The 13,526-nt window shown below is 26.9% G+C and overlaps 1 long non-coding RNA gene across 1 annotated transcript; it reads right to left on the bottom strand.

Moving 5' to 3' along the window:
- Positions 1–103: 103 nt before the first annotated feature.
- On the bottom strand, positions 104–12,863 carry LOC147909867 (uncharacterized). The gene is made up of 5 exons (XR_015544768.1): positions 10,852–12,863; positions 10,379–10,429; positions 2,472–2,715; positions 722–1,153; positions 104–178 (listed from the first exon to the last, which is right to left on the bottom strand). It is a non-coding gene; the product is annotated as an uncharacterized LOC147909867 (long non-coding RNA).
- Positions 12,864–13,526: the final 663 nt, after the last annotated feature.

Here is a 13,526-nt window from a genome sequence, read left to right on the forward strand (position 1 = left end):
TGTATAGAATGTTACGTGCATTTATCCATATATTTTTATTAAATTGATGCATATATGCATCTAGATATACATATAGTATATTAATGAAATTACCATACATCTGTTACCTTAATAAAAATATTAATTCATCACTCACCAATTCGATGTGCAACAGCGGAGTTACAATGTTGTTACGATTCTGTAACAAAAAGAAATCCAAATTAAAATCCAAATTAAAACAGAGCAGAAAAAACTAACCAATAAAAAATAATTTAAAAAATATTTACTAAATGCAAAGTTTTCTTGCAAATAATCATATAATTTTCAAAATATATAATTTTTATAAGCTTTGAATAGCTATATAATATTTTTTTTTATTCATCCTTCAATTAAATATTTATAAAAATAATTATACTCGGGAAAAAATATTATATAATGGACATATTAAATATACAATTATATGTCAATTTTATAAAATAATTTGTATTACAATTTTGTTAATATATATAATTTTATTTAATTGTATTTATATATAAATACATATAATTATATATGAAACATTTTTCCCCCGGGCATTTTCTAAAAATGATCTTAAAACTATATATTTATAAAATTTCAAAATAATTTAAAAATAATTCTTTCGTTCTGCTTATCATTTTTAAATCATTGTAAAATAAAGCGACTCAAGAATAAAAAGAAAAGAAAGATATTAATTTTACATAAGCCAAAAGTTGATATTTACCGCAAGGTTGCTCCGCCGGTGCCCGATTTCTCTCCTAGACCTCCTCCTCCTCTCAGAATTGGATTGGAACTTCCTCTCGCACAGGACACTCGCGTAAAACACTCGCGAATAATGTTATAATCGCACGCGGACTATAACTTGAGTCCGATAACTTTAACGGCACTCCCGAAACACAAACGCGACGCGACGAACCGGCTGCGGTTCGTTTATTTTCAAATAAATCGGCGACGAGGGTACATTAGCTTTCCCGTCGGATTTTTACAGAATAGAACAATTTTATTCAATATTAAAAAATTTATCTAAATCTATCATTCAGATAGATCTGAAAATTTTTAAATATTTAAGAAAAATCGTTCTTTTCGTATAAAAATCCTCTAGATACTGAGCTCTCCCATCATGTCAGGGTCGTACTCGTGAGAGAGAAGTTATCACCTGAAAAATAATGTAATATACTAGATTATTTATATTACTGTGCAATTATCAGTTGACTTTTGGAAGTGAATATTAGAAACACAATTTCGCCACTATCGTGAAATAAAGTCAGAGTAGATAAGAAGGCTGAATCTCTTATTACAATGTCTGAAAGAATTTAAGAATATATTAGTTTACTTACTTCGTAATATGCGTTAATATTTCGACAGTTAGACGGTTTACGCGCGGCCTTGGGAAGATTGGGGTTTGTTTTGCCGTCCGCTCTCTGCCACTTGCGGGCAGCAAAACAAACCTCAACCTTTCCAAGGCCGCGCATAAACCGTCTAACTGTCGAAATATTAACGCATATTACGAAGTAAGTAAACTAATATATTCTTAAATTCTTTACGTTTTTGATGTTTTCGATGAATAAGTGTTGTTCAGCTCTTCTGAAATTAAACTTTTTTGTAAAATTCTATATATATATAAATTATGTAATGCGTTAATATTGTAATTAATTTTATTGTAAATAAATATATATGTAATAGTATTAATTAGCACCGACGAATACTATTAAAGACGATTGGCGCTTATGGAAGTTCGTGTGACTGTTAAAATTTAAGTAATTAAGAGTAAGAAACTGATAAAATATGATACTTTATTCATGATTTATTAATTTCTTAGATGTGTACAGTGAATACAAAAAGTATTCATACAGAGAAAATATTTTTTAAAAAAACTTTATTTTTAAAAAGTGAATATTATCCAGAGAGAAATGAGCCATCGAATTGATATCAAATCGATATAAATTCGATGATTTTAATATCAATTTGACGTCGATTCAAATTTTAATTGACGATCATTTCTTGTTAAATAACTATTTATTCATAAAGAATAATTTATTCATAAAGGATAATTAACAATTTATTCTTTCTTCGAGAAAATCGATATGATAAATTATTTTATTAATTCCGAATGAAATATTAATTTTATTTTGTTTTATGTAAAGTCTTATTTTATATCTTTTATTTTAAATAAGTTCTTTTACTCAGGGGTTCGTATATATTTAAAACAATTTAAATATATAAAATATATATTTTAAATAAAAGAATAAAGTATCTATTATTTTAATCGTATACTATTCGGTAATTCAATGAATTTAAATTTATGCATCGTAGACTTTCGATTCGAAAATTGAGAGTGATATATAAAGCCCTCGACGTGCTATCATTCATGATCATTAAAGAGGACAAGTACCGATCTAAATGTGACAATTCTTAATTTGTAAACGTATTATATATTTCGACGCTTATTTCAAGTGTGGTAGAATAACTTATACCTTCGACGAAACAGCAATCGCTTCGACATGTTCACGAGTCGCATTATGAGCATTGATCAATTCGCGTTCATTGATATCTTCTAATTTTCGTGAATTTAGTGCGCCACTCGGAACGATTCGTACCACTACCGTCTCGTATCAACGTCGCGGAGCGAATGCCGAAGTGATGACGTAGTCAACCACCTTGTCGCGCAGCACGCTTGACGCTCCCCCACTCCTCGCTATTAGCCGTTCCGATACTCAACTGTCACATATAAAAAATATTCACGGTTTATTCAATTATTTTACATGATTTTGACAAATGGATACCGTCGTACATTTTGCGCTTTGCTTTGTGGCATCTGTAGCACTTGTTCAATCGCTATATTATTTGCGTGGTTCTTGTAAACGTAATTAGTAATTGTTCGCGTTGGTGTGTGGAGTATTTTTTATTCTAATTATGTCTCAATTTTTATTATTCTTTTAAATAATTCATACTTAAATAAATTAAATAAAGGTTGATAATATTCTATATATTCTTCACATAAAAGATATGCAAATTTTCTTAATAATCTTGAGTTTTATTTAAAACTGTAATGTTAATGTTATTATCCGAATTTGATTATCAATAGAGATGATAATTGTAGAGAAAAAATTATAACTTTTCAGCAATATATAGGATATTATAGCATTAAAAATATGTGCATTTATTTATACAACATTTGTATAATAAAAAAACGATGAATTTAATAACAAATTCTCGATATATTTATGTTAATATAGTAATAAATTTTTATTAATTGTCGGTAATGCCATCGTTTTTCAATTATTCTCGAGGCCCCATTGATAGTCACGAAAATTTGTTCGGGCCGACAGTCTTTAATAATATCTCGATGGTATTATAGGTACGTGATATAAAATTTATGTAAATTATTTAGATAAATGCCATTATATTTGCTTTTGCATTAATTTATTAAAAATAATTGTTATAAAATAATTATTTTAAATATACGCGTATAGTCTACAATACAGACATTCAAATATAAGCGGAAATTGCTGCAAAATGGCGGACCAATCAAAATTGGCTATTTAGTGGCGAAACTTTGATTAAATAGAGAGTCTACAATCAGAGTGACCCCACTCTTATTGTTATAATTATATTTACAATTTGCAATTTGAATAAAGTGGAACTCTTCTAATTGTATAAGCAAACTACATTTAATTTAAAATTGTGAAGAAAATTTATATGAATAAAAATGAATCAATCTTAGAGGCCCTCCACCACTCCCCGTCAATTTTTAATGGCGATCCTCTTTTCTTTGTAAGTATATTCCCCCGTAAAAAAACGAGTTACTAATAAATTTAGTCGGTTTTTGCAGGTAAGTATGTTTTAAATTTATTTTTTAATTTTATATCTCTCTTTTTTTCTTTAATTATTTTATTATATTTCGCTAAAATTATATTGCATTATGATTAGCGAAATACAATAAAATAATTAGCAATTACATTGCATAGCTTTCTAATATTATCTTTTATTGTAATCCTTTAATAATAGAATAATAATTATTTACAACACAATGTAAAAAATGTTCGAAATATAATAAGAATTATATTATAGGAGCACAATTAACAAAATTTAATAATGAGGGAATATACGAAAATACATATGATAACACAAATTTTCTAAACCAATGTTTAATGGAATATTGATAAATGTGGAATGAAAATACTACAACAATTAGATCGTACTTACTATTAATAATTAATTTGCGATTATATTATAAAACTTATTAATATCGTGATAAAAAGTCATTAATACATTTACAACAAGACTTTCATCGCATTTAAGATAATTATCCCGATAATTTGATCACATCAAGGTCCCTTCACGTTGTGATAAGGTTAGTATCCGATACAAAGAAAAAAATCTTCATAGAAAAGCAAACTTGATGTATTCTGATTCCACGTCAAATTCATAAGATCCATTCGCAAAAAAAAGTTAAGCAATCCGTCAAATACCAGCGGTCTTATTACAGAAGGATGTGAATTCCAAATCTTTCAGACCACTTATGATAGAAATAATTTTGGTAGCATCTTAATTATATTTTTATTGCATTTTTAATATAATATCAAAATTTGTGAGGAAATTATATGTTCTGCCACACATTACTACAAATCATCTCTTATCAAAAATAAAAAGGTAAAATGATTTCCTTATGGAATGGCGATTACGAAGGAATATATTTAATAATAATAAAATACATGCATTATTGTAATTTTTTATACGTATGAATACAAAAGTATCTCGGGTACCAACTGTTCGAGATAAATCGAACTTGATAATAACGAGATTTTAAAGAACTAAGTATGCTTTCTGAAAAATTTGTTATTATATAATATATAAAATTTAACAATCTTTTTTTTTCTGCATTTTCCCAAAATTTTAATTATTAATACCCCACTAATATAAAGGTATCCATTCGACTTATCTCGAATTTTTTGTATCCACACATTTTTAATTAAATTCATGTAATCACGATATCATTGATAAAAGAACATAATTATTTAAATCGATGAAAATCAAAATTTGTTAAATATAATCTCATAATACATCAGCATGTATTTTATCATGGAAAAGTATATAATATACATATAAATAAATAATTAACAATATTCTGGAATGGCGGGATGTCTCCAATACCTAAAAATGATTTTAAAATAACAGTTAAAAAATTAAATATATACATTCGTAATCATATTTTTTTGTTAGAGCAATCATCAAAAAATAAGCAAATTATTTGCATAAAGCTTAAATTTACGTACTTAACAATTTGGATTTAAAAAAATAATCATTATATCCATACATTAATTATATAATATTAAATTCGTATTGTTATTAAGATATAGTACTATTACTAACATTATTATTACTAGTGGGAGAACATTTAATAAAACAAAAAAAGCGACGAAAATTGTATGTTAAAGTATACTACTGAATTAATTTCGTAACTTGATTTTAAAATACATAGCATATAATTGTCTGACTCATTGACAAAATTATTACTTCCAGTGCAAGACGAGAAAATTCGGGATTACGATCCTGTACAAGAATTTCCAACAAGATACCAAACTAGACTTTGCGAATGGACTTTACAGAAAGCGACGAGGAATAAGTCTTCATATGATATTGTAAAAATAATTTCGACTTTCTATCGATACAAATCACGCATTCACTGCATCAACATAGCATCCACTTGACGCGAGGGGCTTTCGTACATAATAAATTAATCATTAATATTTGTAATTTTTTAATGTTAAAAATATAAATGTAAAAAACAAACAAGAAGTTAATATTTAACCTATATTACCTCAGTTAAAGCTCGAATCTTTACTGACTTATTTAATAAATTAAATAGACGAAAAATTGACGATTATTTTAAACATCAAATTTTTAATTAAAAGTCACTTAAAATTATTAATGACTTTTTCATATTTACAATCCAAATTAAAAAAAATTTTTAAACATCTATCAAATTCGTTAAATTAATAAACAATTTTTGTTATCATATGGTTCGTCGATTTCGTGTAATTTACATAAATAAAGCAACAATAAATTTGATTTACTACGACAAGATAAATGCTATGTGTATGGAATAGATACATTTAATATGAATATATAAACATTCCAATAAATGTATAATTTAAATTAATAATTATTGCGGAAATTACAAAAATAAACATGATGGCATTTACCTGGACATAGTTCACATAAATTTTATATTACGTATGTAATATTATTATACATACATTTATTTATGATAAAATCAATTACAATATTAATGCGTATACATACTTTGTATATGTATAGAATTTTATAAGATATTAAGTTTAATTTCAGAGGAGCTGAAAATTCAATGAAATTTAAAATTATATATAATTTTATTTTCATATTTGACAATTGGGTTGTTGAATTAAATAAAATTTTAGATTAATTAAAAATTTTATTTAATTTTTAATCTTTTCTTTGCAATTATCAAGTACGTACACATGATGTCTATGTATCCTTACCTATATATTATATAATTTATTAGTTAGATTTATTATATAATATTTTTTTTAGTTTAATTATATTTATTTTTTAAAACAAAATTTAATTACCCGATCGCGAAATCGATTCAAGTGTCATTTTATTTATAATAATTTAATTTTTCATTTTATCTACATTTATTGTCTTTACCTATACAGTCCCTACCTATCCATATACTTGTCCTACCTATCCGTATTTTCATCTATTCGCGTATCCTATCTCTGTCCGTATATTTCTACTTCCTACATTACTTCATTAACGTGTAACACCGCGAATATAATACGTTAATGACTATGTTCAGCAGAGAAAGCAGCTTTGCAAATGTTGTAAAATTCTTCAACACGATTGGTTCTTGCTTTAGGTTCTTTATATATTAAATCAAATTTTACAATAATTGCAAAACTGCTTTTTTTGCTGAATAGCAGCTAATGCCTAACCATGTCCTATCGTGTACTGATAAATTCCTGAGAGAGATTACCTAATTACGATCGTATTAAATAAATGAGCAATAAATGATAATAATTAAAATACACTTTTAATTTTTAAAATACAAAAAATTAATAAATAACAGAGCTAATGAGAGCCATTGCGGATAATGAAGTGCAACTAGAAATTATAGATTAAAAAACCTACAAAACTTGCGCTTCATTATCTGCACTAGCTCTCATTAGTCCTGTTATTTGTCAGTTATTGCATTTTAAATCAACAATATAAGAACTCGCAATTTGCGAGCAAGTTGCCCTCCCGAATATTCAGAATTTATATTTATATATATCTTTCAAAAAATTAGATTGGTGTTACACACCAACACCCACTTCGTTCAGATCCTCGTCTTTTTTCTGACCAATATTCTGGCTTAATATGCCAGAAATCGACAGCAAGGAGAAATATTCCTTTTTGCTGTCGACTAAAAGCGTAAAATTTTACGCCTTTGTATGATGCGCGAAACACGAACGCGTCGCGAAGGGGCCACCATATTAATCAAATTGATTAAATATTAATTATCAATAATAATAATTTTATTAATACATGTGTGTGAATAAATTTATTCTTTATTCGCGTCTATTCGAAACTAAAAATATAAGTATTTGACTAAAAATAAATCTAAATTTGAAAAAATCTCTATGAGGGATATTTTCAACATTTTGATTTTATAAATCTCAATATTGTGAAATTAAATCAAATTTCTTAATATAAATTTTACACAATATAAACAACAAAACTTCAAATTAAATATAAATCGGAAATTACTAAATCGATTACTATCATAAAATTTAAGGCCCATGTACGTATTCTTAACGATTCGAACAATTCGTTGCTGAATCTCATCTCAAAACATGCAGAGAGATAAGAAATTCAGATAAATGATGTAAAATCCAAAAGGGAGATAATTTTCCCTTACATTAATAAATATCGTATATCGTTTATGTTTTAAATTATTACGATTATTTTCTGTATAATTTTTTATTTCAAAATTAAGTATTTTAAAAGATGCAAAATTCCGAACGCGATTTTTTAAAATAATTCAAGATAAAATTCTTTTATTTCTTGACACAATAAACCTGTGTTGGATCTTACATCATGTTGTCATACTATTTTGATGGGTATAAAATCCAGTTACTACATATGGATAGGTTATAAAAGTTTAGGCTAAAGTAAGTGCATTTAGTGCAATAATTTTTGTCTCTTGTTGTTTTTCTGTAAAGTTAATGGTATCAAATTCATAATGGTATTCAATCAAATTGAATTACATACAATTGAGATTAAATTACTTATTAATATATATATATATATATATATATATATATATATATATATTAGGTGTTGGAATTAATTCGTAGCGTTTTACAAGTGATGGGAAGTACTTTCATTAATGTATTTTTTAATGCTCATGTGAAATAAATAACATTCTTTCATTAAAAAACGCTACGAATTAATTCCAACACCTAATACATATATATATATATACACACGCACACATATACATAGATAAATTATAGTAACAATTAATAATCATAAAATATTTTAAAAAAAAGCGAGATTAATAAATTATACGACAAATACGCTATATTAAAATATCTGTTATTTCACTAATAACAAGTATACAAATAATAAGTGTGAAGCAATACAAAGAATATCTTTGAAAACAGTATGTTATATACATATATGTGTATGTATATTATTTTTCTATGCACCAACTTAAATAAAATTTAATCCTGAATGAATATTTGAAAATAGGATAGAAAGAATAATAAAATTATACTTATTATACTGTAACAAATACTATTCTACATTATAATATCTATAGACAAAGAAAATGATTTCATTTACTCTCAATTACATTTTATATATATATATATATATATATATATATATATATATATATGTTCTTTATATTTTTTAATTTACTGTATTTTATTTATTTAAAAAATACGAATACTTTATTAATTCTTGTTTTTACTTCCAAGTGCGTTAAGACATAATATACAAAGTGTTTGATAATTCTATTGACAACGCTCGTAGGTACAGTGGACTAAACTGAGTCGAAAAGTCTTGTATCATTTTACAATTTTTGCAATTTTTGCAAAATTAACAAGATATTAATAATATTCAATTAATAATATTAATAATATTAATAACATTCAATATTCTTTCAATAAATTTTTACTCAAATACCATTAACTTTACAGAAAAACAACAAGAGACAAAAATTGTTAATTTTCTCCTTATAAAGTTCTAAAATTTTTTTCAGAATTTTTTAATATCGTATTTTCTCACATGTTGGTAAAATACTTGCCAATGAAGAAATGCAATACTAAAAAGTTGATAAAAAATTCTGGAAAAAATCTTAGAGCTCTATGAGAAGAAACAAACAATTTTTGCTGTTTTTCTGTAAAATCGATAGTACGATCAATAGATCACATCGCAATAGTAACAAGATATTAATTATTAAATAATGTAATTATTAAATTGAAGATCAATATTCGCCACTATTTAATAATTAATATTTTTAATAATTATTTAATAATTAATATCTTGTTACTATTACGATGATCTATTGATCGTACTATCAATTTTACAGAAAAACAGCAAAAATTGTTTGTTTTCATCCCATAGAGCTCTAAGATTTTTTTCAGAATTTTTTATCAATTTTTTAGTATTGCATTTTTTCATTGGCAAGTATTTTTACCAACATGTGAGGAAATATGATGTTAAAAAATTCTGAAAAAAATTTTAGAACTTTATAAGGAGAAAATTAATAATTTTTGTCTCTTGTTTTTCTGTAAAGTTAATGGTATCAAATTCATAATGGTATTCAATCAAATTGAATTACATATAATTGAGATTAAATTACTTATTAATATATATATACACACACACACACACACACACACACACACACACACACACACACACATATACATATATATAATATGTTCACGTTAACATATGAATTTAGAAACGACATTTGAGCCTTTAACATTGTAGTTTTCTTGAATGAAATAGTTCTACTTTATTGTTTCAGTTGAATTAATGAGAGATTGGATAAGAGCAATGGCAACTTTTACGTTTAAAGACTAAAACTGAATGTTAATATGATATTATAAATTTTACAGTGCATGTACAATAAAATAAGAAGAAGCATCCAGGATTAAATTTATTCTAATCTGTTCTAACTTATCCACTTTAAGGTAATGGATGCATGGAATGCTACATATACGTTTATAAAATTTATACAGGTATATTTTTATTAAATTGATGCATATATGCACCTGTAGATATATTAATAAAATCACCACGCATCTGTTACCTCAACAAAATCAATCAATTCATCACTCACCAATTTGATGCGCAATAGCGGAGTTTCATCTGCATCGTCGCTACGATGATACTGTAACAAAAAGAATATAAAATCTAAATTAAAACAAAGCAAAAAAATTAAATAATATTTAAAAAAATATTTAGTAAACGTAATTCTCTTGAAAATAATCACATAATTTTCACAAAATATTTTACAAGCATGGAATTTTTTAATTTACCATTCACTTACATATTTATAAAAATAATTATATACTCGAAAAATATTATAATAGACATTCCATATATAATTATATATAAACATTTTTTATATATGAAACATTTTTTCCCGGGCATTTTCTAAAAAAATCTTAAAAATACATAGACATTTATAAAATTTCAAAATAATTTTAAGATAATTCTTTTTTTTCTAATTATTACTTTTAAATCATTGTAAAATAAAGCGAATAAATAGAAAAAAGATATTGATTTTACAATAGCAAAAAAGATATTTACCACAAGGTTGCTCCGCCGGTGCCCGATGCCTCTCCCAGACCTCCTCCTCCTCTTAAAGTTGAGGTTGACACATCCTCTCGCACTGGACACTCGCGAAAAACACTCGCGAATAATGGATTATAATCGCGCGCGGACTATAACTTGAGTCCGATTACTTGAACGACACTCCCGAACAAACGCGCGACGCGACGAACCGGCTGCGGTTCGTTCATTTTCAAAAGCGGCGACGAGGGTACGTTAGCTTCCCCGTTGGATTTGTATACGAAGAGAACGATTTTATTCAATATCTAAAAATTTATCTAGATATATCATTCAGATCCGAAAATTTTTAGATTTGAGAAAAACCTCTTCTCTTCGTATAAATATCCTCTGGGTACTGAGCCCTCCCACCACGTCAAGGTGTACCCGTGAGAGGGAAGATAATCTGAAAAATGTAATAGGTATTATCTATATTACTATGCAACCGGTTAACTTTTACAAACGAATATCAAACACACGTCTGCAATTCATTATAATTGCGAAATAAATTTAGAGCAGCTAAAAGAATTGAATCTTTTATTTATAGATGATGTCTGTAAGATATGATTAAAGTCAATGAAATGGGCTATTTAATAAAAAAGAGAAATGTTTCTTTTATTATATTGCCAATAATAGTTTCAAAGAATTATGTTTAATTTTTAAACGGTTCGTATAACGGAAGGTGCACAAAAACAAAAAAGTAATTAAATTATTAATCTGTATTAATTCTGAAAGCAGGAATTGCGTTATTTGCATGAGAGTATTATTCATATTAACATTGCTTTTTTTATGACTCGTGTGATACCGTTCGTACAGACAAATGCGGCCGTGTCGCGTGCCGCTCTTCTTCACATTTCTTTTTGAAACATATAATAATCGCAAAAAATGCTAGATATATAATAAGAAATGTTGTATTTTATAAATATTCACGTAATTCGATTACTAGAATGATTAATTATTCATAAAGTACAACGTTTCGTATTATATTTAGCATTCTTCGCGATAAGATTTCAAAAAGTAATGTGAAAAGACGCCGCGACACAGCTACGTTGTTTGTACGAGGTTCGGTAAGGGAATAATAACTGCGCGATAACTAAAAAATAATGTGAAAGAACCGCACGCGACACGATTACCTATTTCTAAGAATCTCAGTAAGGGACCGCGCAGTAACTACGCGTAAACGTAAACATGACGCGCCGCTCCGTGCCACCCCGTACCATCCTCAACACAAGGTCGCGCCAACCGTCGTCTAACTGCCGAAATAAAACGAATATTACGAATAAGTAAAATAATATATTCTTCCCATTTTTAATGTTCTTCGATTAATAAAACGATTATTTCTAGTTTTAGTGGCGCGAGTCGTTTAATGCGATATCATAATTATATTGCGATATACCGAGGAACATATTTGATAATTTTTATAATTTTATTTTATAATTTTAAATATCAATTTTAAATATCAATTACAATGTACTGACTAAAGAAGTAAAAAGAGATTCTTATTAGTGTGATTTTCCTTATATAATTGCTCACGTGAAATGATTTTGACATCCCAATATTATATCTCAATTTTGATTACTCTTTTCTGTGATGTACAATTAAATAAAGATTAATAATATGTCATCCTTTTTTTAAACGAAGATAAATACAAAAATTTATTTTGAATTATAAAACAATTTTGACTAAATAGAATAATAGCATGCATCTAACAATAAGAATCTCATTTTTATTGTTAGTTACCGTACATCCGCGAACGTATGAAATATTTAAAATATTCATGAGCTGCATACGTGAGTAATGAATCTCAGAAATAAAGGGAAAAAGTGCATACAACCTATAATCCTTTCCAATCCTTAATAATATTCCTTAGTTTTAGGCAACCTTATGTAATTCGCGTTCGTAGATATTGCTGTTAATTAATGCGACACGCGGAGCGACTCGGAAACACGTCCGTCTCCCACCGAGATCGCTTAGCGAATGCCGAAGTGACGATCGACCACCGCACCTTGCCCCCCTACGCCTTCGCTCCGCGTCCCACCGCTTTTCGTCGCCAGTGACCCCCTTCCCCTACCGAGCTTTTCGCCAGATGTTTTTAGATTACACTCAACTATCGCGTATTCAAACGACGAAAAATATTCAACGATTTATTCAATTATATTTTTCATATTTTACATGATTTTGACAAACGGATATCGCCGTACATTTCGCGTTTTGCTTTGTGGCATCTCGGGCACAATCCTATATTATTTGCATGTTTCTCTTAAACGAATTAGTAATTATTCGCGTGAGATATTTTTAATATTTTCAATAATTCTCAATTTTCATAATTCTTTTTAATGATCCATACTTCAATAAAGATTGATAAAATATTCTATATATGTTCTTTATATAAAGATAAACGCAAAAAATCTTAATAAAATGAAACAATTTGTGTTAAACATACAGGTTTGGTTAAAAGTACTAAATATCTTGTTAATCGTTATTTAATTTTTCAGTTAATAAATTAATTTAAGACACTACTTTTACCGCAAATTATTCTGTGTTTCAGAAATTTTTTAAACGTACGTATAATAAAATATAAAATAGATTCCGAAAACTTATTTAAAATATTAAATGAGTCAGAAATGTAATTATTTAAATTAATAATAAATACTAAA

Source organism: Acromyrmex echinatior, chromosome 4 (genome assembly GCF_024713525.1).
Source record: "Acromyrmex echinatior isolate Ae372 chromosome 4, ASM2471352v2, whole genome shotgun sequence".
Classification (NCBI taxonomy): domain Eukaryota; kingdom Metazoa; phylum Arthropoda; class Insecta; order Hymenoptera; family Formicidae; genus Acromyrmex; species Acromyrmex echinatior.